The sequence below is a fragment of the Pseudorca crassidens genome, chromosome 11 (assembly GCF_039906515.1).
Source record: "Pseudorca crassidens isolate mPseCra1 chromosome 11, mPseCra1.hap1, whole genome shotgun sequence".
NCBI lineage: Eukaryota > Metazoa > Chordata > Mammalia > Artiodactyla > Delphinidae > Pseudorca > Pseudorca crassidens.
In genome coordinates, this window is record NC_090306.1 from 41,104,477 (window position 1) to 41,131,083 (window position 26,607).

Here is a 26,607-nt window from a genome sequence, read left to right on the forward strand (position 1 = left end):
AGAGGATTTCCTGAGTCAGGTCTCCTCAGTGAGAGGGCAGGTTTCTGCCCAGGGAGCTCTGTCTCGCTGAGCTGTAAGCAGCCCCAGGGCCCAGCCATGTTGCAGTCAGAGCTCTTTGCAGTATGCTTGTTGCCAGATGTATTGTCCTTTGCTACAGGTGTTAGCAGTGTCCAGCATGACAAGATGCACTGAACTTTTTGTTCTTTATGTGTTGCATGAGTTAGGAATTATACTTCCTGGAGGGCTGGGTTTACAGTTGGTAGCACAAATCTTTCTTTAAACATAGGAAAGCTGACTCGGAAAAAGTAAATGTCTTGACCTCATTCTTCAGGACAGCAGTAGAGGGGCAGATGGTATATTTACGAGGTTTGGGGATGGATTCAAGTATGTCTAGACAGCCGATTTAGATTAGTTGTAAGCAATCTGTTGTGTTTGTTTACCTTATTAATATTAGGTTATGCCTGGTTCATAGTAGGTACTGTATAAATTTTAAATGAAAGTCTTTATTAAATGTACCGATTCAATCTGTGCATCCAAAACAATTCTTTAGAATTTATTTAAGGGTTGCAACAAGAAATATTCTAATAATTATTCTAATCGAGGATCCTGCCATATATTAAAATGCAGTAGTTCCTTCTTATGCTCAGAGCCAATTGTGAGATGGTAAAGTGAAAGCCCATGCTATATGTAAGGAGCCATTAGTCCTTTTATAGAGTGCTGCATTCCCGGAATATTAAGCAGTAATTACCAATGATGTGTTCAAAGAATATTCAAAGAATAATAAGGATATCGGAAAATTATAATAAGTTTTCAAAAGCAAGATACAAAATCTAACAGTAATATGCTCCCTGTGTTGTTTTTAAAATTATACATATATTATATAAAAACATATATTTTTTATATATTAATGTATAATATACTATTTCCCTTTTCAGGCCAAGGGAAAAATGCCTGAAAGAACACATATCAAAATACAAAGAGTGGTTATTTCCAGATTGTGAAAATGTTGATAATGGTTTTTTTCTCATCTATATTTTCCAAATAACCTTTTATTTTTTAAATTTATTTATTTAATTAATTTATTTTTGGCTGTGTTGGGTCTTCGTTGCTTCATGCAGACTTTCTCTAGTTGTGGTGAGTAGGGGCTACTCTTCATTGCTGTGCGTGGGCTACTCATTGCAGTGGCTTCTCTCATTGCAGAGCACGGGCTCTAGGCGTGCAGGCTTCAGCAGTTGCAGCTCGCAGGCTCAGTAGTTGTGGCTCACAGGCTCTAGAGCACAGGCTCAGTAGTTGTGGCGCATGGGCTTAGTTGCTTCGCTGCATGTGGGATCTTCCCGGACCAGGGCTCGAACCCATGTCCCCTGCATTGGCAGGCAGATTCTCAACCACTGTGCCACCAGGGAAGCCCCAAATAACCTTTAAAAAGTATGGATTACTTTCACTATGAGAAAACCAATAAACATTATTAAAAACAAAAGCAACAAAATCAAAGAGTTCCTCTCTTAGGTTTTGTAACAATTGTTAATCAATGCCAGACATGAACCACTAGCTAAACCTCTGTTCTTAGTGAGAATATTTTGGGTGCTTGACTAGGAACAATCAACTCTCTTTAAAAAAATCTTCAATTCTGGGCTTCCCTGGTGGCGCAGTGGTTGAGAGTCTGCCTGCCGATGCAGGGGACACGGGTTTGTGCCCCGGTCTGGGAAGATCCCACATGCTGCGGAGCGGCTGGGCCTGTGAGCCATGGCCGCTGGGCCTGCGCGTCCGGAGCCTGTGCTCCGCAACGGGAGAGGCCACAACAGTGAGAGGCCCATGTACAGCAAAAAAAAAAAAAAAAAAAAAAAAAAAAATCTTCCATTCTGAATGGGCACTTGTGAGTTATTTAGGGTCTAGTTGAAATTATACATGTCCAGTTTGTTCTGGAGGGATGGATTGTTTTTTTCCCCATCAGCAAGAGGTACTCTAAGAGATCTCAAAATATTGTTGAGAAAAATGGGATTTTAAATATATTTGGAGCCTCAATGTTTTCTCATAATGCTGTGAGATAGTCAATTTCTATTACAGCTTAGTAAGCAGTCATCTTCATTTGCGCATTCAATAAATATTATTGAACACCTATGTGTCAGGCTTCATGGTAGGGGCTCAGGCAAGACAGACAAAAACATATAAGACCCAGTCTCTGCTCTCAAGAAGCCCTGGTATCTCCAGGGCATCCATTGCTTAAGTAGTCATGATGCTATAACGTGGCAGGTGAAATGCCCCTGAGAACTGAGGGGTCGGAGAAGTGTGGCACCCAACTCAGCTTGAAAAGGACAGAGAAGACTTACTGAAGAAGGTGACAGCTAGGTTTAGACTGAAAGAATAAACAAGAGCTGGCCAGGAGTCAAGGCATGGGGAGTGGACTGCAGGCAGAGGGACAGCATGAGAAGAGGTAAGAAACTGCTCCTGGCTGCCTGTTGTTCCTGGAATGCTGAGAAACACGACTGGAGAGGTCACTGGTGGGATCACAGCGGGTCAGGGGGCCATGTCTTTTCTTTGGTCTGTTCAGTTCAAATGAGTTCATAAGAAAAGACCAGTCCAGCCATGCCACATAGAGCTCACAGTTTCGGCTATGTGAAGAAAATGTGCTTTGTTAGGAACAGTGATAATTAAGGTTACTGCAAACAGTAATAACCACCAGGGTAGCACGAGGCAATTCTTGAGTGCATTGCATCCTTGGTGTGTTTAAGTGGGCTGGGGCCTCTGCTCTGTGTTTGGACTACCAGGTTTGTTGTATTATAATTTGGCTAAGAACAGAAAAATTCAGGTTCATGAGGTATTTTGCTTCAAATGATGTAAAATATATAAGGAGTTAAGGAGTTAATTACAAGACTTACAGGAGTTGAATTTTTAACTATAGAAATCTTGACTCTTTAGTTATTCTTAGATTTTTTTTTTTTTTTTTTTTTTTTGGCCACACTGCGTGGCATGTGGGGTCTTAGTTCCCCAACCAGGGATTGAACCTGTGCCCCCTGCAGTGGACGTGCGGAGTCCTAAACACTGGACCGCCAGGGAAGTCCCACATTCCTAGATATTTGAAGATTATTTTTTAAATTAGAATCTAAGTTTCAACTTATTTAAATTTTTCTTAATTATTTTAAAAATACATCTAAGTAAAGATTGATAACTAAGTAAATTATATAAGAGTAGTTTATTCAGTAATATTAATGTCCTGATTTGCAAGCATCTATAGTCTCTAATTCTTTTTTTATAGTATCTAGTGTAGTATTATAAATAACAATTGGAAGCCTGATACTTGCTTTTTAATGATGGGTGATTTGATTTTTACATGGGCATAAGACAATCATATTGATGAAAATAATTTTGCTTGTGGCCTTTTTTCAAGTTTAAAAGGACATTTCCTTTGAAGCCTAAGGCTTTTAACAGAGGTCTGAGAGGAGCTCACCTTTTTTGTGTTGAAACTGTATCTATTCATCCCTCTGACCTCTGACACCCAAAGAATCTGAATGGCTGAACAAAGTCTTCCTCTTTCGTTATGCTGTCATTTAGCCTTGCACTTGGTTCTGTAGATCTGGGTTCACTCCATCACTTATTAGCTGTGGAACTATCAACTCGGTAAGCTATCTGGGCCTTTGTTTTCTCGCTTCTAAAAAGTATATAATTCCTGGGTGACAAGACCATTGGAAGAAGCAAATGGAATTCATTCATTCATTTATTGAGGATTTCACATGTGCTGAAAATACACTTATAAACATGACTATAGTTTAAACTGGCAAAACTGTTATTTATTTCTTCCCGTTGAGTTCCTTTTGCCATTGTTTGGACCACAAAACTTAGAACTGTAAATAGATGGTAGCCACACTTATATAGCTATCAAAGAAATAGCAAAGTGGGTGTCCCCTAGAGGCACATTGGACATAAAATTCTGATATGTTGACATAAAATTCCAATTCTAAATATTTAGAGTTAATTAATTCTCTTTATCAAAATTTTTACCAAGTTAAAAGGTGAATAATGAAATGAACTGCCTTTAGTCTTTTTTTTCTTTCCCTTTCCCGTTTTCTATCAGTCAATCAATCAATCATTCAATTAGGGAGTAAACACTGAACACCTATTATACACCCAGAATGATGCCATCAGGTTTTCCCCTTTAGGCTTTCCTTCTACTTCTGAACATCTGGCTCTGTTTTTTCTGACTGACCACAAGTTTTAGAGAAACTGGAGAGCTTTACAGTTGAGTTGAGATACACAAGAGTTCTGTGGTTATCTACATGTATATTACATTATATATTCTATGTTACATATAGAGAGAGATTCGTATCTATGTTTATAATTGTATCTATTAGGATCCACAGTACATTTTTTTCCCCTATTTAAAAAACTCAACTTTTATCCTTTGTTCATATGCTATCCTCCTGCAAGTGCACTGTTATTTTCTCATGGTAATTCCAAATTCTTTTATTAAGCATGGAGTTACCCTGTGAAATGGAGAGCACACTGACTCTGGAGTTCAAATTCAAGGATTCAGCTGTGATCCCCATTCTGCTATCTACTAGTTGAGAGACTTTACAAAGTAGAATTAATCCCTCCCTCCTCTGTGCTATCTTTGCTTCCTACAAGCTTTGCTATTAGGCCTACATGCTGTACTAGCATATTTGTCTGTGTGTCTGCCCTTCTAGATTTTGAAGTCCTCTGGAGCAGACATTGTGTCTTATTCAGTGGAGCTGAATCTACTATAGCTTCTAGACCTTGACTACCTAGACTTAAATCTGATTCCTGCCACTCAGTGACCATCTGACTTTGGGCAAGTTGTTTGCTATCTCCATGCCTTAGTTTCCTCCTCTGTAAAAAGGAGATAATAATAGTGCCTACCTCACCCTGCTGTTATGAGGATTAACTAAGTCCCTATTTCTAGAACATTTAGAAGAGTATCTGACACATCTTAAACATGTAAGTATTTGTTAGATGTGTATACTTAAGGAATTGTCACTAACTTCAAAATCTAGTTTGGTACCTACTGAATAAGTCTGTTGAAAAGCAGATAAAGGCATGTAAATATTCTAGAACTCAGTTTTCTCATTAAAACTGGGTCTAATAAGAACCATTATGACTGTGAGGATAAAATGAGATAATGGATATTTAAGCATCCTAAACATAAAAAGTATTTTTATGGCTGTTTGATTATAAGGGTAACGCAACATTAGCAAAATTTCCCATAGAATTAAACTGGTTTCAACACCTTTTGCCTTGGAAGTGTATTGTCACTGTTTATTTGACTATTATTTCATCTGTTAAACTATTGATTAGCGCTGTTGAAAAGCTAGAAAATGGCAGGTTTTGACCCTGACCCATGGAATCTCAGAAAACAACCTCGTAATAAGACATGGTTTGCAAGCCGTGTTTGTTTAACATTAACCAACCAACCTGTGAAGCTGAACGGTACCATGGTACATATTTACCCCTGAACCTGCTCTCAGAGCCAGTGTTTAAACATGCAAACGTGCTGGTAGATTTTGGAAGGTTTGATTTGGCTTTGCTCTGGATTTTTTTTCTGTGAGATTGGCAAAACACGAAGACCCCCACACGTACCAAGACGCATGTTCCAGATGCCACAGTAAATGGTCCACCTTTTGCTTACATTCTGGGATTTGAGATGGCTGGCATTTTCATACTAATTCTCAAATTGTCCAGCCACATAGTTTTGGTCTAATCAGAATCAGTTGATTCAACGGTAAGACCTTTTCAGTCATTATGAATCAGTGTCTGGATAAGCTGGCAACGTGACTGGACGACTGGCTCTCTTTGAGGCACCTTCTTGATCAAACAGGACCCACAGCTTCCATCTTTGCACCTCTTAAATACAGGGAAGTCTTACAAGCATGTGCGTATGCTACTTCTTATTCATTTGAGGTTAACCTAGATAAGACTGGTTAGATTTTGAGTTGAAGTCTAGAAGACTGTTGTGTCAAATTTTTTAGTACATTCAGGCCAATGTTCTTAGAAATTTAGAAATGAGGAAGCATATATGCAGGTGTTTTCAAACAGAAAGCTTTATAGAAATGAAAAACAACATTATGTAAAAATCTTTAGTGTTCTTATCAAATATTCTTATGCTCTTTGGGAAACAGGCCACTTTTTTCCTAGGTGCTGTGGGTAGAAACGGGAATAAACATAATACTGGTAGAAGTTGGTGATGTCCACTTTGAGACTTTACTTTCTTTCCATCTCCTCCTCTTTCAAACAGTTAGTCTTCCAGTTGCTGACTTACGGAGCTGTTCCCACATGAGTGTAAGTATACTGACATCAGTCTCTGTCTTTATCCTAAACAGAATAACGTTTAAGTATATTTATGACATCAATATGGATGTCTTGAGGCTTAATACTTATCCAGACTACTAAGACTCATGGTCTCAACAACCCTGTTTAATTTTTATAATGTAAATTTAGCTGTTGTTTTAAAATCGGTCCCACTATTTGATGGTAGGATAACAATAAATAATTTGTTGCATTATTCATTGTCCAATGTGCAGTCATGGAGACTGGTTTTCCTGGGGCAATCATTAAGTAAGCAAGGTTTTTGTCTGTCCCATGTCCAATTATGAAAAGCATCAACAGGAACAAGAACTATGATATGAAATAGAAAAAATGAGGCTGCAGTGAGTTGTTGAAAAATCCCCTAAGGATTTTATTCAGTGTTTTCTGGTCATGTTTTAGTCACAAGAAATATTATTTAAATATTTCTTTAATATCCAGTAGAGTTCGGTTTTTATTGCACTAATATAAGGATTTAGAAATTTGTGGCAAAAAGATGAAACACATTTTTGGATGTCTTCTCACTCCAGCTAGAGTGAAAACTGTGAGATTCTGTTTATGCTTTTTTTCCTAGGATTTCAGCAAATAAAAGTATTCAGTTTCTATTTGCATTATCACCAAGTTTAGATCTACCCATGAGGAATGTTTAGGTGTATGTACAGGTTCATTTTCAATGTGTAGAAACAGATGCGGTCACATGGCCTCCTAGCGCATGAGTTTCCACTAAAAATGTTTAAGAAACAATTTCCTTTCAAAGTTTTGCATTATCTGATCTAATCATACTTAGTTATTCTATGCTGTGACCACTGAAATTATTTGAGAATAATTGACGCAAGATGTACATGAGACAGTATGCCTATACTGAGTAGATTTGGTGAGGGAGGGGAGGAAATAACTTTTCAAAGATTCTAAAGCACCTATCTTGCTCTCTATATATAGCTCTATGAATCAAATGGAGATGACCTTTGTTTTATATCTTGAGTAGACTGATAAATTAAGACTTTTTATTTTTTATTCTATTACTTTTTCCTTCCTTCCCTCCTTCCTTCTTTCCTTCCTTTCTTATTTTTGCACAGAACACAGTAACTTACTAAAGAAGACATGTGTGTTCTTTATTTACTTTTCTGCAAGTGGGATCATACATGTACAGAGCTTAGAACAGGGCTTGGGATATAGTAATAGAGATACAGATATAGAAATATTAATAGTTGTTGTTGGTTGTATATTTTTAAATCGGTGAACCACATAAAATAGACTAGGAACTTAATATTTTTATGAGAACCTTCTTAAACAGTAGATTATTTTTGATTCAGAAGAACAGTTATCATATATTAACTAAACTCCAGTTTACACATTTCATTCCGTATTCTTGGCTGAAAACCAGGTGGCAAATTTACTCCCTAAGCCTACTGGCAAACATTCCAGGAATGGTCCCCAAACTTTCATTATTTGCAATATTCACAGATCCCCAGGAGAAATAGCTTCTTTTCGTGGGCTTCTTAAAATAGTCAGCCTCTTAAACATTAGCATTCATTGCCTCGTGTTAACTTGCTTTGGAGTTAACATTTCACATGTAGGAAATCCTGAAGACATATATATTTATAACAGAAATGCTGACATGATCTTGATGTTTCCAGCTACCTTGGTCTGCTGTTTACTCTGGTCCGGTATTTATTAAAATATTCAAACTTGCCATAGCAACCATTGCAACACAAAGCCTATATGTGTTTCTAAGATAAGGAGAACTATTTTTAAAGAAACATACAAAACTATGTTAGTTGTCCAGGTCCAGATTAGATATTCTGCAAAATGGAAATGTGTATAGTAATAACATTTTCATATGGGACCATAAGACTATTTCCAAAGATTATACTTAGACTGTTTCTAAGTATTATTGCTACTATTGTTATTATTATTATTTACAAAAGAAATCTGAAAGGTGTGGGGTATTTGGATGTATGACAGTGACTCTGGCAAAGAAGACACAACCACAGCAATGTAAGAATTTGGGTTGATGACTACCATTTTATAAAAAACATGATTTGTAAATATAACGCCTTATTTTTATTTTGCACGATACTTTACATACATGTTTGAGGGATTGGTGGATCTGGGTATAGAATAACCTCTCATCAGTTGAAAGGATCAAATTCCTGAAAAGTCCATGATGGGAGAATTCCAGGTTGAGTAATTAAATAGCTTAAGAGAAGATATGGTTTCCGGGGTTGGGGCCAATCCTGAGTGAATCTGTAAAATATTTTTACACTCATAAAAGTAAAAATATCACCATTGAGATTATTACATATTTTAAATTGACGATGATAAATACAATTAAATTTCGACTTCTCACCTTTTGCTCACTAAAATGTTTCTAGAATCTTAAATTTTGCTGTTGCATAGCAGATAATTAAAAATTAACTATTATTAAATAAATTAATTAAATGTAGTACCAATGAAGTAATAGAAATTTATTATTAATGGGAGCTAAATGTCCTTTGAAAAGTATTTTCTAGTATATATAGCTAATGTAAGCATAAGGTGTTAATTCTCCTATCTTGTCAATCGTTAAGCAGAATAAAGAGAAACCAAACTAGAGTTAAAAGCGAATAGGTTTTTGTAAAGTTTTGCTTTTGACTTTCACCTTGGAAAATAAAACCTGGGTGTTCATCTGACATAATAGCAGAGAAAGCTCGTAAGTATGACTGTCAAAATCCATCCCAGCGTATTTTCTTATGGGATAGTCAAATGGTTTGGGCCATTCCTCTCCAGAGCGTCTTTTATCAGCTATTGGTAGACCACAGGGGTGTGTCAATGGTTTCTGCATCCTAGAGTCTTAAAAAAGGCAGCTTAGACACATCACAAAACCTATGAAGCACCTCTGCAGGAGTCATATTTTCAATCACTCCAACCCATTTCCCCATTCTATTTATATATTATTTAATGCTGATTATTTTAACCTAAAGCTGACTGTTTTGAGGCAAACCAGACTTGCAAAATGAGAAAAGCAAGTATATTGCTCCTTAGACATGATTTTTTGATTGTCCTGGGCAAAAATATTACAATAAAGTTTCCCAAAGTGAAATGTTTCATTATGTAACTTCGCTTATGTAGTATATTTCATTTTTATTTCTTATTAGGGAAAATTTCAGATTTATATAAATGTAGATGGAATAACATAGTCAAACCTCACATGTGCATTATCAAGCTTCAACAGTTATCAACCACGGCCAATCTCATCACCTCCAAACCACCACTCCCCTCCTCTATTATCTTAAAGCAAATCACAAATATGTAATTTCCTAGTAAATATATCTTTGCATATCAGTAATAGAAAAGTACTTTTTAAAAAAGTAGTCATGTGGCACAGTTTAAAAATCTAAACACCCCCTACTGTTTACTGGTGATGTCTTGCAATCTTAGAGAAAGTTGAGTAAGCACCGGGGTTAGTAGACCGGTCCACATTTTGAAACCAAACTGAAAGGGCACTCTAGGTTGACCAGATTCTATCATGAAGAAATGTTAGGTAAATTACAGATACTAAGAGGAAGGATATTTGTGCAAAACTGGGCAAAATGTAGGCTGGAGGATCCTCAAGGAAACAGGCAAAGAAATGACAACAAGGTGCAATTTTTCTTTAAAACAGAAGCAATTTCATGAGGGTTAGATTGAAGAGGGCAGAAAATTATAGAGTTTGACATTTTTAAGGTTGTATAAATCAACAAAATTGAGAATATTGGAAATTCTATAGGACAGAAGATTGGGTTTCACCATCAAATAAATTGCAAGAGGAAAGAAAAAAAGAGATGAAGGGTGGTTGAGCCTATGTATTCAAACAGATTTAGGGGACTACCCTGGTGGCACAGTGGTTAAGAATCCACGTGCCAATGCAGGGGATACGGGGTCGAGCCCTGGTCTGGGAAGATCCCACATGCCGTAGAGCAACTAAGCCTGTGCGCCGCAACTACCGAGCCCTCATGCCACAACTACTGAAGCCCGTGTGCCTAGAGTCCGTGCTCCGCAACAAGAGAAGCCACCGCAATGAGAAGCCTGCACACCACAATGAAGACTAGTCCCCGCTCGCAACAACTAGAGAAAGCCCGCGTGCAGCAACAAAGACCCAGCACAGCCAAAATGAAGTAAATGTATGAAAAAAATAAATGAAGGCAATATAAGAAAAAAAACAGATTTAGGAGACACATCGACCAATGAGTGTGTGAACCTGTTTCAATTCTGATTCAGACAAACTAAGGGTAAAACGAAAAAGAGGAGAGAATCAGATATTTGAACACTGCCTGGATATTTGATAATATTAAGGAAATGTTGGTTTACTTAAGGTGTGATGGTATTTTAGTTATTTTTAAAGACATCTTTTTGAGATACATCCTGAATCATGTATGGATCAAACTGTATGATGACTGGGATTGCTTAGAAATAATCTAGTAATGATTATGTTAGGGGTAGTAGGAAGGAAAGGCTTGGGTACAGATGAAATGCAACAGACAAGTATTAATAATTGTCAAAGTTGAATGAAGATGGAGTTACATTATACCATTCTCTGCTTCGAAATATGTTAGAAATTTTCCATTTTAAAAATGGTTAAATTTCCTAGTTCAGAACTACTACATGTATTTTCCTTGATATTTCTCCCCAAAGTTTGAAAGCAGAGGAAGATACTATAAATTTCTTCAAACAACCAGAAATTTCTATTAACTGGCACTTTTGAGTTTTGCCGTTACAGATGAAGTTCACAATGGTGAGCCTAAGGTACTCTGAAACGTAGAAAGATTAAATTATATCTGATAAAATCGTGATTTGATAATGGATCTTGCTGTGTTCTAATTCTTTGAAAATTGCCAATCCATGGAAGGTATAATTTCCTCTTAACCAGAACACTCCATTCCCCAATCATTTAACAGAGTTTTTCTATATCCTTAGTTAGACAAATGAGACTTTTAAGCAAATTTCCCTCCCCTGTGCCTGTGAAATTTATATATATATCCATGTGCATATATGCACCTCACCTAATTTTGAGGACACCTTCGGAGGGGGTTGTTATTCTGAAACACTTGCACACAAATCACTTAACAAAGAGTAATTATTTAAGGCGTGGCCCCAGGAACAGGAAAAAGTCAGAATCTGTATGGGCCTGCCCGCCTTATCCCAAACCCAATCTACCTTGCTATTTATTTAAAGTATGGCTGTTCTGTTTGTAATTGCATGCTATGGTCTAAACACATCCTTTTTAGGTCTGTAATTCAAAACAAAAAAGCGTTTGTTTAGACATCATTGTAACCAATGAAAGTGCTAATGGTTATGCCCTTGATTAGACTGAAGGCATGCTTCAGTAAAACACCAACCTATTTGTAGGGAAGTATTAGAAAATCTAGTAATTTGGTATTATGTAGCTCAAACAACCAGTTAATTCATCAAAATTTTCCCTTTTCTAAGGCTACAGGTTGTATTTGTAAATAGCTTCAAGGATAGATGATTCATCAAGAGACTATTTTAATTACTCTTTGAATCTAGCATTTGTTCCCTTCTTTATAGAAATTCATCCATCACTTGATTATCTCTAACCAAAAATAAAATCTGTGCCAAGCCACACATATTTCTATTAGATCTAAGAAGGGAAGAATCATTGTTTCCATCTGTTTGTGTCCAGTCTCAGTGGGTGGGCAGTTGGAGACTCTCTCTTCCTGGTTGACAGGCATAGAGGGACTCTGTTCCTTCTTATGATAACAGTTAGGGTTGAAAGATACTGAGAGGCCTAAACAATCAAGTTTTGTGGTCATCATCCTCCACTCACACCATTATCCTGTTAATTCTGTAAAGTCTGAAATCTCTTTTTTTTTAAGTTCTCATTAGTAATAATCAGATCCATTACAGCCCTGCATTGTGCCAGGCACTTCACATGCATCAGATCAGTAACAGCCCAAACTTTGGGGGATGTATTATTATCTCCCCATCTTCCAAGTGAGGCAACTTATGCTCAAAAAGATTGAGTAATTTATCCAAAGACCAAAGCTGGCGAAGGATTGGCTGAGCAGGACTCACAACCCCAAGTCTAGAGCCCAGTTCCATCATCGAGTACCTACTCTGTGTTGGACACTATTCCTAATAGGATCCCCATCTTTAAGTCATGGAACTGAACTGGAGGGTTCAGCATGAGAGTTGGGGCGAATAGAGCAGGTGTCATGGAGGAAAAATGGTGAGGCTTCTGAGAGAGGAGGGGGGTTCCAGGCAGGAGAAATGGGATCAGAAGTTTGGGCCTAGAAATATCAAAACAACTAGAGTCTACTTCAGCTCAAACGGAATGTTTGTGTACAGTCTGGCTGAGGTTGACCTTGACCGCCAGGTTAAGGAGTCTGAACTTTCTGGAATTCTGGTTTAAAATGTAATGTAAAGCATTGGATTTGGTTTCATTCTTCAAAGTATTGATACTGCTATAATGTTACAAAATTGTTCGAAAGTGATTGTACAGCTAATGCTTGATTTCTGTCTACATTGATACAATACATGAGGTATTTCTATTTTATTTATCTTTCAGAAAAGCTCTATTTCTTCTCTTTATAGAAAAAGTTCAGAAAACAAACACACCTTCCCATCACACCTTAAAAAACAACTCCTGCAATGTTGAGACCCATAGTCTATGAATGTGCTTATATTTTATGTCACTGTTCCCCTACGCCAATGACTGTCACCATTAGTCATATAAGTCAATAGCATAAGAGAGGTAAACAAAACTCAATGGGCCTTCTGTTTAGTCTCCCCATTTACAGCGAAGTGTTGGCTCCTTCAAGATTACAGGGCCGAGTTATCTGCCCCACCACATGCTGTGGGACCATGTGGTCCAAGCACAGGAGATAGGACCCAGAAGAACAGCCTGTGAATCAATACAGGGCATCTAACATTTACACAAAATAAAATAAATCATAAAGACAGCACGATTATATTCCAATTTGAAAGATTCAGAAAAGTAGATTTGCCTGTCAAAGGAGGTGTAAGTTATTTTACCTATGACGATCCTCTCTGTGTTTTAGGCTTTGGAACCAGCATCCCGTATCTACTCTCCATCCTTGGGCAGTGTTTCAGATAAGGAATATTTTTCTGGTAACAGAAATCATTAACATGGAGACTTAAGGCAATGCCTTCAGTTAAACTTGGGTCTAGTCAGTGTTCCAGACTGATAGTTTGTGTTATTTTGTGAATTGTTATGTCTCAGAAATTCCAAAATGTGAAATTCTAAAAACTTAAAGGAGTATGTGCACTTTCAGATAGTAGTGGATATTTTGTTTTCTCCTCTGCTCGGGGGTACGGTGGTGTTGCAGGGTAGAGAGCTCTCTAATAGGAGCTGGCCGACAGAGGGGCCAAGCCTATCTCTTCTCCATAGTATTCAGAAGTGATTCATTTCCCTTAGCCAGTTACAGCCACCAGCGTCCAGTTTCCCCATGCTTGTGGACATTCAGGTGAAGGATAACATCCTCTTTTAAAATCTGGCTTAAGTGATCTCTAGGAGATGCTCCTCCCATCGGCAGGTGGGATGAAAGGCCAGAGTAGGGTAACACTGATTGGCTCTGGACCCTTGATAGTTGCCCTGGGGCTAAAGATGCTGTTTTGACTCTTGGTGACCCCTATCAAACTAAAGGGCCATTGGCTGGCATTTCCAGCCATGCGTCTGTCCCTGAGTTATCAGCTATGTGGTAGGGAGTTTCCTACTGCAGAGGTTTTGTTTTTGTTAGTTTCAAGAAATCTGAGTTGTCTAAACTAAAAGTAAAAATCACAGAATGCATTATTATATGGGTGTGGAAATTTTAACAGGTACTAGATTTTATACCTTATTGCCTGAAAACATACTTTCTCTGCCCTATTCCTTTCCTCCTTTCCACCCCTCCAGTGCCTCCATTTTAAATGGAGATGTAATTCATATATCTTTTTGCCCTATCATACAAATGTCATTTTTAAGAGAAAAACAGTCAAATTTTGTCCTCATACTTTTCACTTTACCAAGTGCCTTCAGCACGTCTTTAATCCAACTGAAGTTCGAAATAAGTATATCAATTGAGAGGAAAAAATATACCAGTAAATATAGTCAAGCAACTGGAATACTACTTGGCAGTTTAAAAGGACCCAACTATGGATACAACAACTTGAATGGATCTCAAGAGCATTACACTGAATGAATGAAAAAAATCAATCCCCAAAAGATCACATACACTGTGATTCCATTTATGTAATATTCTCAAAATGATAAAAAATAAAGAAGGAAGATATCTAGTTTCCATTGGTAGAGAGAAAGAGGTGTGACTATAAAGGTTCTGTATCTCTGTGGCATGGAAGCTCTGTATCTTGGTTGTGGTAGTAGTTGCATGAGTCTCTGCATGTGATAAAATGACACAGAAATTATATACACATATTGCACCAATGTCAATTTCCTGGTCTTGCTACTGTAAGAAAATTATGTCTCATGTAACCATTGGAGGAAACTGCGTGAAAGCTATATAGGGCCTCTCTGTGTTACTTTCGCAACTTCCTATGAACCTATAATTACTTTAAAATAAAAAGTTTAAATATATACAAGTCAACCAAAAGTGTGGACTCCTCCGTACAGCACGAATAAATACAGTATAGCAGAACAATGCCCCAAAAGTGTCAGATCTTTTTTTAAAGATGTGCTGTCACTAAAGAATTGCTTCAAAGGCAAGAAGGAATAAAACCGTGATGAAATGTTTTCTCGGGGCCATCACAGAGGCCTCCGTTTCTGCAGTGCTCTCAACCATCTGACTGCTTTCCAGGCCTTTCCACAGCAAGGCTGGAAACAAGAACCCCTTTAGTTCGATCTCACGAACAATCAAGGGCAGTTTGGTCTTTTAATTTACAGGAACATTCTGCATCCAGGTACCTCTCTCCCATTTGGAAAAATTCTCTCCCATTTGGAAAAATTCCGGAAAATAAGACCATAGCGTGTAGCCCCACGTAGCACGCAGGAAACGTTTCTCAAAACAGAAAGCCACCTTAGCCTCTCTCTTTAACAAATGCCTCCCTCTCCCCGCCTTTTTCAGTTCTTTGCTACTTCTCCCTCCGAGTTCGTCTCACTCACTAGCCTGGTCTTTCTAGCGAAGCCGTCCGTAGCATCGGCAGGCAAACCTGTGAGCGGTGCAGCGTCCCCAGGCGGCGGCCTCCCGCGGTCCTCCCTGCGCGCCGCGACCCAGCTCATGCTCCCCACGCCCCCGCAGGACGCGCGCGTCACCCGCGAGGCACCAGCCAGCCCCGGAGGTGCTGCTGGGCAGCCCGCACGGGGTGCCAACACTGCAAACAGCCTGATCAGCTGGCGGCCAAAGTTGCCTCCTGGTGAATTGCAATCTTTTTTCCTTTTCTTCTTTAACATTTTTATAGTACCGTGAGTGTGTGAGTGTACCCAGTGTTATAAAATTATGCCAAAACAAAGAGCAAAGTCCTTGTCCTGAGTAGTATGTGGTGTAAAAGTTGCGAATGACGCAAGGCAAAATGACAGGACAAACACTGGGTGGGGAGGAAAATGTAAGGTAGAATCAATAAGACTTCCAATGGACCAAGAATGGAAAGGCTGAGGCAGAGCTCCAACTCCTTTGGAGCACAAAACAGAAAGATTTGCAATAATAGCAACAGTAACAGTAACATTTTGGGGGGGTTATTAGGTGCCATGCAGTATCATCAAATTAATTCTATAAAGTAAGTACTTGTGATTATATCTAACTGGAGAACCGGGGTTTCTTTTAACTGTTTAATTTAACAAACACCTCTAATGCTTACAAAGTGCCAAATATGTTTCTGAATGCTTTATACATATTAACTCATTTAATTCTCATAAAATCCTTCTGAAATAAGAACGGTTTCACTCCATTTACAGATGAAGAGAATGAAGCAGTCAGGTTAAGCGACTTGCTCAAGGTGGTTCAGATAGCAAGTGAGCAAGCCAGAATTTGAACCCAGGAAAAAGTCAGAAGGACGGCGCCAAGATCTGAATCCAGGAAGCCCAACTCCACGATGGCACTGGGATTCACACCCACACTCCCTGACTCCCAAGCCTGCATGCTTAATTATGTGCAACAACGCACACTGAATAAATCATTTAATTTTAAAATATTTATATTGACTATGAACAATGCAGATTTACTTTGTAAAGACCTTTAACATGGCGATGAAATAGTGTTTAGTTGAACAATAAACATTGTTTAAAAAAAAAGGTGGGGGGGAGGACAGTTTTCCTCCTTCCTTCATTCAACAAACACGCATGAGTGTCTGTTTACCCCAGGCACTTATGTGAGGTACCAGGGCAACAGCCGCGACCGAAAGAGACAGATATGAGAGAAAACAAGGGAACCGGAAATGATGTTCATTTTAATGATGGATACATGCTAGATTTATCAGGAGCAATAGGTGCGAATAGCCAACAGGAAACAAGGGAACATTTCAGTCTTATTATACAGGGAATGATATTATCTGGGCTGTACTGTCCTGCATGAGTATTATTTAGCCCGTTTTTCGTTTCCTCCCTTCTGTTTCCTTCATTTTAGTTACGGCAGTTAGAGGAAAACACGTGATCAAAGAACACTTAGTATAGACATTTGTTAACATTTCTAATAGTGCTTTGGGTGGCAGGGGGAGTAACATTAAAAATAAGAGCTTTCACACGTTGAACGTTTATTATATACTAGGCATTAGTCTAAGAATTTTACATGTGTTAACACGTTTAATCCTCGTAACAATCTCATGAGGCCGATACTATTATGATCCTGATTTTATAGATGAAGAGATGGAAGCTCAGAAAGATTAAGGAACTTGCCCAAGGACATAAGGCTAAAAAATGGAGGTTTTAAGCTGTTAACTGAAGTCAGGTTTTGGATTATTTATAGGTTTCATTGACTCTTTGAATTCCCTTACTAATGACGACACGAGTGAGACTACGTTACAAATGTGGAAATGGTGACATGGCATGCAGACCTCTGAGCCTGCAACGAAAACTTGGCATAAAAGATCCCTAAAGAAAGAAGAGACATTGGGAGTTAAGTTTGTCAAAGTCTGTTATCAAAAGCCAGACTCTTAACTAGCGTAAACGTCTACTTTGCAGATAAGAGGGTGAAATTCATTACTGTCTTCTCACCTCATTTTTTAAAAATACATTTTTACTTCCTGATTCTTCTCTAGCACACTAAAATAAAAAATAAAACCATTAAAAACTAAAATAAGGAGAGAAATCCCCCCCCCACCCAAGCTACCTCCTAAGAAAAACATAGAAAAGCATTTGTTTGGAAGTCATTTTCATGATTGCGTAGACTGCACCTATGCTAAAATAAAACATCCCCTTGAATATAAGAAAAATAATTTGGTTTTCCCATACAGAGGACAACAAAGTCTGGTCTTTGCATTTGAGCTTAGGTTTTAAAACACTAACATTATAAAAATTAAACTATAGTTCTCTATTATAGGGCCATAATAAAATGATAAAATAATAAAATGTATTGCTGACTCCTGTATTCAGTTATTTTGTTCCCTGTTAGCACAGTTCACTTCCGACATTCAAGGGGAGTGGGCAGAGCTATGGGACATTTGCAGAGAAACCATGCAAGGACCTCCGGACCACACCTCCCCCCCACCCCCCTTGCCTCCCCCCAGCAATCTCCACTGAGCTCTTAAATTCCCCAATGTCTCCTTCTTTCTTTCTCTGTTTAGGCCAGTCTTTCTGTTGAGAATCCTCCCCTATTTCCTTCACTTCTTTGCCTGGCTGACTTTCATTTCTGCTTCAAAACCCAGCTCAGGCATCATCCGGTCTCGAAATGTTCTCTGACCCCTTTCCTAAGCCAGGTTCTGTGGCAGAGTGCTCAAACCTGACTTTTTCCCCTGGCCCTTCACATGTTGTTAACACAACTGTTCGTTTATTTATTCTTTCCCCCACTAGACTAATTCCTTTATTCAACAAACATTTCTTGAGCACCCAGTATTTACCCTGGACTGTGCTAGGTGTTAGGGAGACAAGGATAAAAGAAACTCCCTAATATACTTTCTGGGAGATAATGATACTCAATGGTTGTTTGCGGAATGAATGAATAGCATTAAGTCATTACAAACAGAGTGGAAGGAAGACCAGAAAATTAGCAGGCACGTAAAAGTGATTTGGTTTTTGCATTCCCCCACCTCTCACAGGCTGCTCTGTTGTGTACCACCTCTCTGAGCTTCTTGTTGCTTTAAGCATTTGCTCTCCAAGTAATCTTTATCTTACTGCTGTCTTTATTGGAAGCAGGAACTTTGGCACAGGAGGGACCATAGTTCTGAGGCCAGCCCCGTCACTTACTAGCTCTGTGACCGTTGGCTCTTCCCTTAATTTCTCTGAGCTTCAATTTCCTCCTCTGTAAAATGGAGATACCAAACACCTAGACCATGGAGTATCATGTGAAGATTAAATGTGATTTACACATGGAAGGGGCTTGGTTCAAAGTCTGGCTTGGAAGACTCTTCCTTTCCTGTCTTTTGTCTCTCCCCTTCTTCCATTCCTCACCTTCCTGCAAGATGTCATCAGGGTAGCAGTAGCATGTGAGATGGTTTCATGTGATACATGGAAGCACATTTTTCAGAATTGTCGTATTATTTATATACATACTAAAATATGTAAATAGTCATTAAACTCTATGAAACCTTTGATTTTTATAGAAATGATTGCTTTGGATTTGTAAAAAAATTTTTTAAAAGAGGGGTTTAAGTTATTTAAAACAGAGGAAGAGAATCGGAAAAAGAATGGATGTATTGAATATGTATATATACATATATATATATATATATCTGAATCACTTTGCTGAATACCTGAAACTAACACAATGTTGGAAATCAACTATACTCCAATATAAAATAAAAATTAAATTAAATTAAAAAATAATAAAAAAGAAAACAAAAAATAGAAAATATTATTAAGTCAGTACAAAGCATAAGGGGGAAAAAAGGAATATATGCCTAAAAAACACTGCAGAAATGGACAAAGACGATGACATAAAAGAAGAAAGACATTTAGCTCAAAAGTTCACAAGGTAACCAGAGTTATATTATGCATTTCTCAAATGTCACTTGTAAAACAATCCAATCCTGGGGCTGGCAAAGATTAATTCTTAAGGTACACGGTCATGCTTTTGGCTTTCTTAGGATAGGATTAGGATAGGATAGTCTCTAATAGACTAAGAAGTCAGTTGTGGGTCCCTAGATGTCACCTGTCCAGTTCTGACCATGATAAAGTGCAAAGTGAAAGAAAATTGTTCTTTACACTTAAGAATAATGTCCAAATAGAACTTCCAAAGATGTTCTATGCTCCCCACACTGTGTATCTCCATTTCTTGATCTGTAAAATGGGTAGAATAATAGAATCTATCTCACAAGACTGTTATGAGGGTCAAATGTTAACATAAAAGAAGCACTTAGTCACATATAAGGAATATAGTAATTGATATCTATGTGTGAGGCATTAGTATCATGAATCTAGTAGAGACTAGCTTCCATGGAGCACCTAGTACTGCATACACTGGCAGAAGAACTTGCCTCCTATCCCTGCCGCAGGCTTGAAAGATTTTTATCCCTTTACCCCAGTCTTCCTGCTTTTTGAAGTTTTGTGATAAAATCAGACCAATAGAAGCTTTCTGTCTCTGAACACATATGGTAATCTGTAATTTGGGGAGATCAGATATTCTCTTCAGTGTCTCTGTTCTTACAACTTTTTACCCAGAACACAGATTTTCTGTAGATTCATTTGTTAGAATCTCAGAGACTATACCACACACACACGCACACACAGAGAGAGAGACAGAGAGAGAGAGAGAGACAGAGAGAGAGAGAGAGAGATTTCTTGTGTTCCATATGAGAGAGTCCACCAATCTCACCCAATCCTTAGAGACTTGTTTGCAGTGGGGACAAAAAAAAATACCCATGGGCTAATTTAAACCTCCTCCCCCCAAAAGTTAAGGTCTATAAAAAGTTATAACCAAAGTTAAAACAAACCCAAGTTACCAGGCCTTGGAAATTGTGATCTGGATGAAGGATGCTCTCTTTACAACATAAGACAATTTAGTCATAATGATTATGTCTGCACTGCCGGGAAGCAGATAAAGATGAATATAGGAAGCTAGGAAATTGGGAAACAGACCATTCCTGGTGAAAGGCTGGCCACTTCCTCCTTTCCTTAAGGGTGACAAGGTGCACCACTACTCAGCCGATAACAAAGCAAGCAGCCAGCAGCTTGGGGGATGGGGCACCTGACCAGGAGGCGGCTGAGGTAAGTGCCTGGCCAGGTCTGCTTACACCTCCAGGGCAGAGGCTACCCCTTCCCTTCTCTTCTCTTCTCTCTTCTCTTCTCTTCTCTTCTTCTCTTCTCTTCTCGGGGTCTCAGATCCCTCTTAGACAGGTAGAGATACACCTTTTGCACTAAGAGATACACAACAAGAGCCAACCCGTCCTCCTCCGGTGAAACTAGACCCAGGTATTTAAAGGCTCTGCGGAGGACTGCGGGTGGGGATCTCCAGGTCATCGCCAAGTATCTCAAGGCCCCCAAATCTTGCCCCCTCACTCCCCCGTACATGCCCTGCACACCAGGGACCCAGTCTCCCTGGCTCTGGTTCCCCGGCTTAGTTCACCCCGTTCCTCTAACCAAGTCAACCGCCCGGTGCGCACCTCCTGGGCTGGTCCCGGGGCACATGAAAGGGGACACTCTCCACCTCTGCCTGCTGGATCACTCAGGGGAGCTGGGGGGCGCGCGAGTTCCGCACTCCGCGCCTCCACCCCCAGCCCGCGCCCACCAGGACGCACGCCCACCTGTGCGAAGAGCCCCTACCTGCACCGCGCCCACCTCTCTCCTCTCCCGGACTCGGAGGTGCTCTCAGCTCACCCTCCCAGGGGGCTCCCTGCGTCCCCGCTCCCGTCTCCGTCCTCCCTTCCTTTCATTCATTCTCTCCTCTTTTCTCCATTTTCCCTCCTACTCCTACCCCTCTCAGGGTCTGGACCCTTATCGTTCTCTCCTTCTCCTCTCCTCCCCGACGTCCTCTCTGCGTTCCTTCCGCTCCATTCGTCTTTCCTGCCCACACTTTCTGCGGCGCCCCTTCCTTCTTTCCAGCGCCCCCCAGGCTTCTCAGTCCGACGGCGCGCGATGCCTCCCTCGGAACCTCGGGCTCAGTCTTGGAACCCGTTCACTGCCCGCAGCCAAGGCCCCCAGACCCAGCGCTGCTCTCGCCTTCCTCCTCCCCTGAAGGAGCCTCCCGGGCCGGATCCCCGGGCCGGAACCCCCGACCCAGGGAACCGTGCTGGCCTCCTGGGCGGCCCAGCTGTCAGCGACGATGGGTCTATTTTAGGTTCTGCACCCAATGTCCCCGCCCTGAGGACGCGGGCACGGGTCCCGCGACTCGGGTAACACCTTGCCAGCGCGATCCCGATCTGACGCAGAGCCAGCTCCTGCAGCGGAGTCTCGGGGCCCCTGGCCAGGCAGGCCGGGCCACGGTGGTGGATGGCGGTCTCAGTACGAGCATCTCGAGATTCAAGTGCCGAGGGAATCCCGGGCCCGGGGCCGTGGGCGCCCCAGCGCAAGGCACCCCTTGCCCGCCCCCCAGGACCAGGCAGCCTTGGCAGTCACCTGTCCTGGAAAAGGGATTCACAGGATCTCTCCCAGCCTCTATCCTTTCCCTCTGCTTGCCCCGGCTTACTTAATTTCTAGTCAATCCGGTCATTAACCTGCAGTAATGCACCCAAAGGGGATCCTTTGTTAAATGATAAGGATTTGGGGCCATCAACAAGATATGAGGAGCCACAGCGCCGGACCAAAGCCCCAGACGGGTGAGAGACCGAGCTGCACACGTGTGCGTGTCCCCATGCGCACAAGCGCGCGCGCGCGCACACACACACACACACACACACACACACACACACACACGCATTCCGGCTGGGATCCAGCCACAAGTTTGCACACTGACAAGTCTTTTAAGTCTAACAGAAAATATAAACAGCTTCACTCACCCTACTTTTTCTTCCCTCTCCCGATTGGGATCCAGGGGAAAAGGGTGGATTGAGAGACCCTTCTTTCTTTTCTTTTCGCCTTTCTAAAGAGTGGAAATTTCCATCATGTGATAGGGGGCAGCATCCCCAGTGTCGCGTTTCCTATGGACCCTCCCTTCCAGCCCAGCCACCAATCATCAGGCGGCAACCTGAGATGTCAACAAAAGCATCCTCCCAGGTGGGGCTGAGTTGTCCAGCTGTCCCTCAAGAGTGAAGCCTGGGACCTGCCAGCCCCTGCTCCAGTTTTCTTGGGTTCATGATAACAGAGAAGATCTTGGTGTGAGTTGAGCTTTTCTGTGGGCTTTTTTTTTTTTTTAACGATTAAGTTTCTTCATTAGTCAAGGTTGCATTTATTGGATCTGTCCTATACACAGAAATACCTGTCAGTGCTCATTTTGAAGTCTGTAAAAGAGTCTTTCTTTCAATAGGTGGCTCTAAACTTCCTCCAGGTTTGGGGATGTCAAACCTGAACTTGACATAAAGGAAAAAACATTTGGGGAAGGGGTACAATCGAAAAACCTGTCATTCACAGTAAAAATCACTTAATGCAAGCACAGAGCAGAGGATAGCTTGCTAGCACTTAACCATGGCTAGGGGTCTTTTGTGGTCATTTTTTCCCTGGGATTCCACTGTAAGCATAATCCTCAGTACATATGAAGAAAGAATTAGGATATAATAAATAGCACTAAAATTTCAGTTCTGCTCATTAAGACACCACTCACCATTTTAAGGAAAATTGTTTATATTTTACAAGCAGCTCAATATCAAAAAAAACAAACAACCCAATGCAAAAATGGGCAAAAAACCTAAATAGGCATTTCTCCAAAGAAGATATACAGATTGCCAACAGACACATGAAAGAATGCTCAACATCACTAATCATTAGATAAATGCAAATCAAAACTACAATGAAGTATCACCTCACACCGGTCAGAATGGCCATCATCAAAAAATCTACAAACAATAAATGCTGGAGAGGGTGTGGAGAAAAGGGAACCCTCTTGCATTTTTGGTGGGAATGTAAATTGATATAGCCACTATGGAGAACAGTATGAAGGGTCCTCAAAAACTAAAAATAGAACTACCATATGACCCAGCAATCCCACTACTGGGCATATACCCTGAGAAAACCATAATTCAAAAAGAGACATGTACCAAAATGTTCATTGCAGCTCTATGTACAATAGCCAGGACATGGAAGCAATGTTAAGTGTTGTCCGTCTACAGATGAATGGATAAAGAAGATGTGGCACATATATACAATGGAATATTACTCAGACATAAAAAGAAACAAAATTGAGTTATTTGTAGTGAGGTGGATGCACCTAGAGAGGTGGGATAGGGAAGGTGGGAGGGAGACGCAAGAGGGAGGAGACATGGGGATATATGTATATGTATAACTGATTCACTTTGTTATAAAGAAGAAACTAACACACCATTGTAAAGCAATTATACTCCAATACAGATGTTAAAAAATCCCCACCATTTTCTGACATTAACCAAAATTTTTGTTTCCAAAAAGCCCATGTAACATATATGTTCACCATCCCGTTTATTTACTACTCATTTGTCATTCTTTAAGGGAAAAAACATTCTCCTGTGGAGACTCAATCCCCACAGTTTAACAAACTCATCAGGCGGCACAAATTACTTTCTAAATTCTCACATATGCAATTTAACTTTATTCAGAATGGTAAGGCTCATGGTTCAGACCATGAATATCTAGAACCATCTCATTTTACAGTTCCCATCAACTAATACATCAGCGGCACATTAGCACTTAAGAAACAGGACAAGAACGGCAAGAACAAAAATCCATCTGGATAATGCAGTTGTATATTAGTCAGGAATATTAAAAACTCCATTAACACACATGCACACATGTCAAATTGTACTAAAATCATCCAACAATGAAAATCCAATAGAAGAATGATAAGATGAATGCCTTCACTGGAGTTATCATTTTGAAACCTAAAAAAAAATGCACTATTTAAACAGAGTATAGAAGAAATATTTTTTTATGAAAGCTGATTATCCCCTGCCTAACCAAATATGATAAACCTCTTTAGTTTGTCATAAGAGGTTTCCATTTTATGAAATTAGAATACATCAGAATAATTTAGAGGTCCCTTCAAACTTGTTGAAACTAGATTATCTTTATCACACTTTTTCATTGATTCTTATTTAATAAATATAAGCATCTTTTATAAAACTACTAAATTGTCAAAATTGGTAAGATTGGGAGGGGATGAATGGGAGATCACGATAGATATATATTTCTCTCTACTTACACTGAGATTTAGTAAAAGCAAAATCCAAGATTCTAAAACAAAAATCCATTCCAGAGAAAATATAAATGAAGATGGGATCAATGCAATCCTAAAATAGATACTAGTTCACTGTGCAGCTACTTAACGAATTGCTTATTTATTTAGTCAGTTCTTGGCGTCCATATCTTAGCTAGTACAGAGAAGCTCAGAAGCAGTGGTTCATTGCCTAATTTACTAGAGAACTATAGGTTGTTCATCTACATATGTGCTACTTATTTTAACCATGTGTGGATTGAAATAAAATGAGTTGCATTCATCTATAAAGCAACAAAGTGCTGAGCAAAATTCAAATTTGTCATCTTTTGTAGCTATTGTATATCCTTAGAGTTTTAGGAGCGCTCCAAGCAATGTCCAGGTGGTATGAGATAACTGGCAAGCCATTGTCTTCCGTGATACAATCAAAAACTTGAGCCTTTGATGACTACGCTGGATCTACCCAACAACCCTCAAGGGTTTCTTTAAAACTTGTGTTTGAAAGAATGTGAAGCAGCCCTAACCAGCAACATGAATATCCCTGCAAAACCGCACTGTGAAACACATTTTGATTGACCATCCAAACATTTGCTGGCTCTGGAGCAGACAACTTGAGTCCTGATTTCAGAGCTACCACCTACCAACTCTGTGGCCTTCACCAATGGGCTTAAGTTCTAAGTGACTCAGTTTCTCAATGAGAAAAATGTAGAACATCCCTTAATACATTGTTTTCCTTACTTATTCTCAGACAGTACTACAAACTCAAATAGTGCTGGAGGAAAATAAAATGTTTGCAACTGAGAAAAAAGGGTGACAGAAGAGTTCGAATTTCTACCATTTTGACAAAGCTGAATTGATTAAAGCTTTCCACTCTAAAATTATATTAACACACTGGTCCTAGGAATGATTATTGGTTTGGTAATGGATGCTTCTGCTTTAAGTCTCTATTAAAAATATTCCCAAAACATATTCCTTTGAACTAAAGCTAATACTTGAAAACAGAGTTCCATGCTGCTATAAGTTTGGAAAACATTGTGCTAAAAATTATTGTGGGATTCCTCTGGGGTTTGAATCAGTCTCTTAAAGGTGGATGGAGCATGTAGTATCTCTCTATCACCATGAACCCTTTTTGGAGAAACATTTCTAAGGTTTAATCATCCAGAGAACAGTCATTACTAAATTTTAGTATAAATAAATGTCTTGGAAGGAAATAAAACACAATTATTATCCTGCCATCATACGTATGAAGTTCCTTGATTTATGGTGAAGTTTGTTGCAGTGACTTTAAGACACTTTTGTTTAAATTCTTTCTTTGATAGTAGATTTTTAACATGGATTCTTTTTTCAATGAATAATTATTGAAATTAGTAAAATGACTTGAGGTTACAAAACACCTTAACATATATTATGCCACTTGGTACTAAAATAAACCCACCGTGCAGCTATTATTTTCTCCATTTCATGGGAGAGGAAAATGAGATTCAGAGATGTTAAGTGACTTCTCCAAAGACACAGAGCCGATAAATGACAGACTGGAGCATGAACCAGGTTTTCTGGCTTCAAATTCAATGTTAGACCTTCCAAATCTCACCTCCCTTTTTTCTAAGCATTTTCTTTACTGAAACTGATCACTGTTTTTCTTCCTACAAGGTCACCAGCTGTGAATGGCATGCTTAGCCGTAAAATAATGATTTTTAAAATAATTATAATACTATAAAAGTAATTATATTTTTATTATAATTACAAGAGCCTCTACAAACTTCTAATGTCAGTATCACAGTTTTCTTTTCTATGAATTTGAATTTGATTTATGTGAGAAACCAAGACATACCATGAATTATGCTTATGGTTGAGTTTCTTTAGTATTATATTCTCTAAATGGACTACTACCTCTTACTGGCACTAGGAAAAAGACACTTGATCACTCACTGTCTCAGTT

At 39.4% G+C, this 26,607-nt stretch overlaps 1 protein-coding gene across 1 annotated transcript in view; it reads right to left on the reverse strand.

Moving 5' to 3' along the window:
• Positions 1 to 22,480, reverse strand: part of SLC38A4 (solute carrier family 38 member 4) — a 68,088-nt gene extending 45,608 nt beyond the window's left edge. The window contains exon 1 of the mRNA XM_067696296.1: positions 22,327 to 22,480. The gene's annotated coding sequence lies outside the window, so the exon portion shown is untranslated. The remainder of the gene's footprint in view (positions 1 to 22,326) is intronic.
• Between the last annotated feature and the right edge of the window lie 4,127 nt (positions 22,481 to 26,607).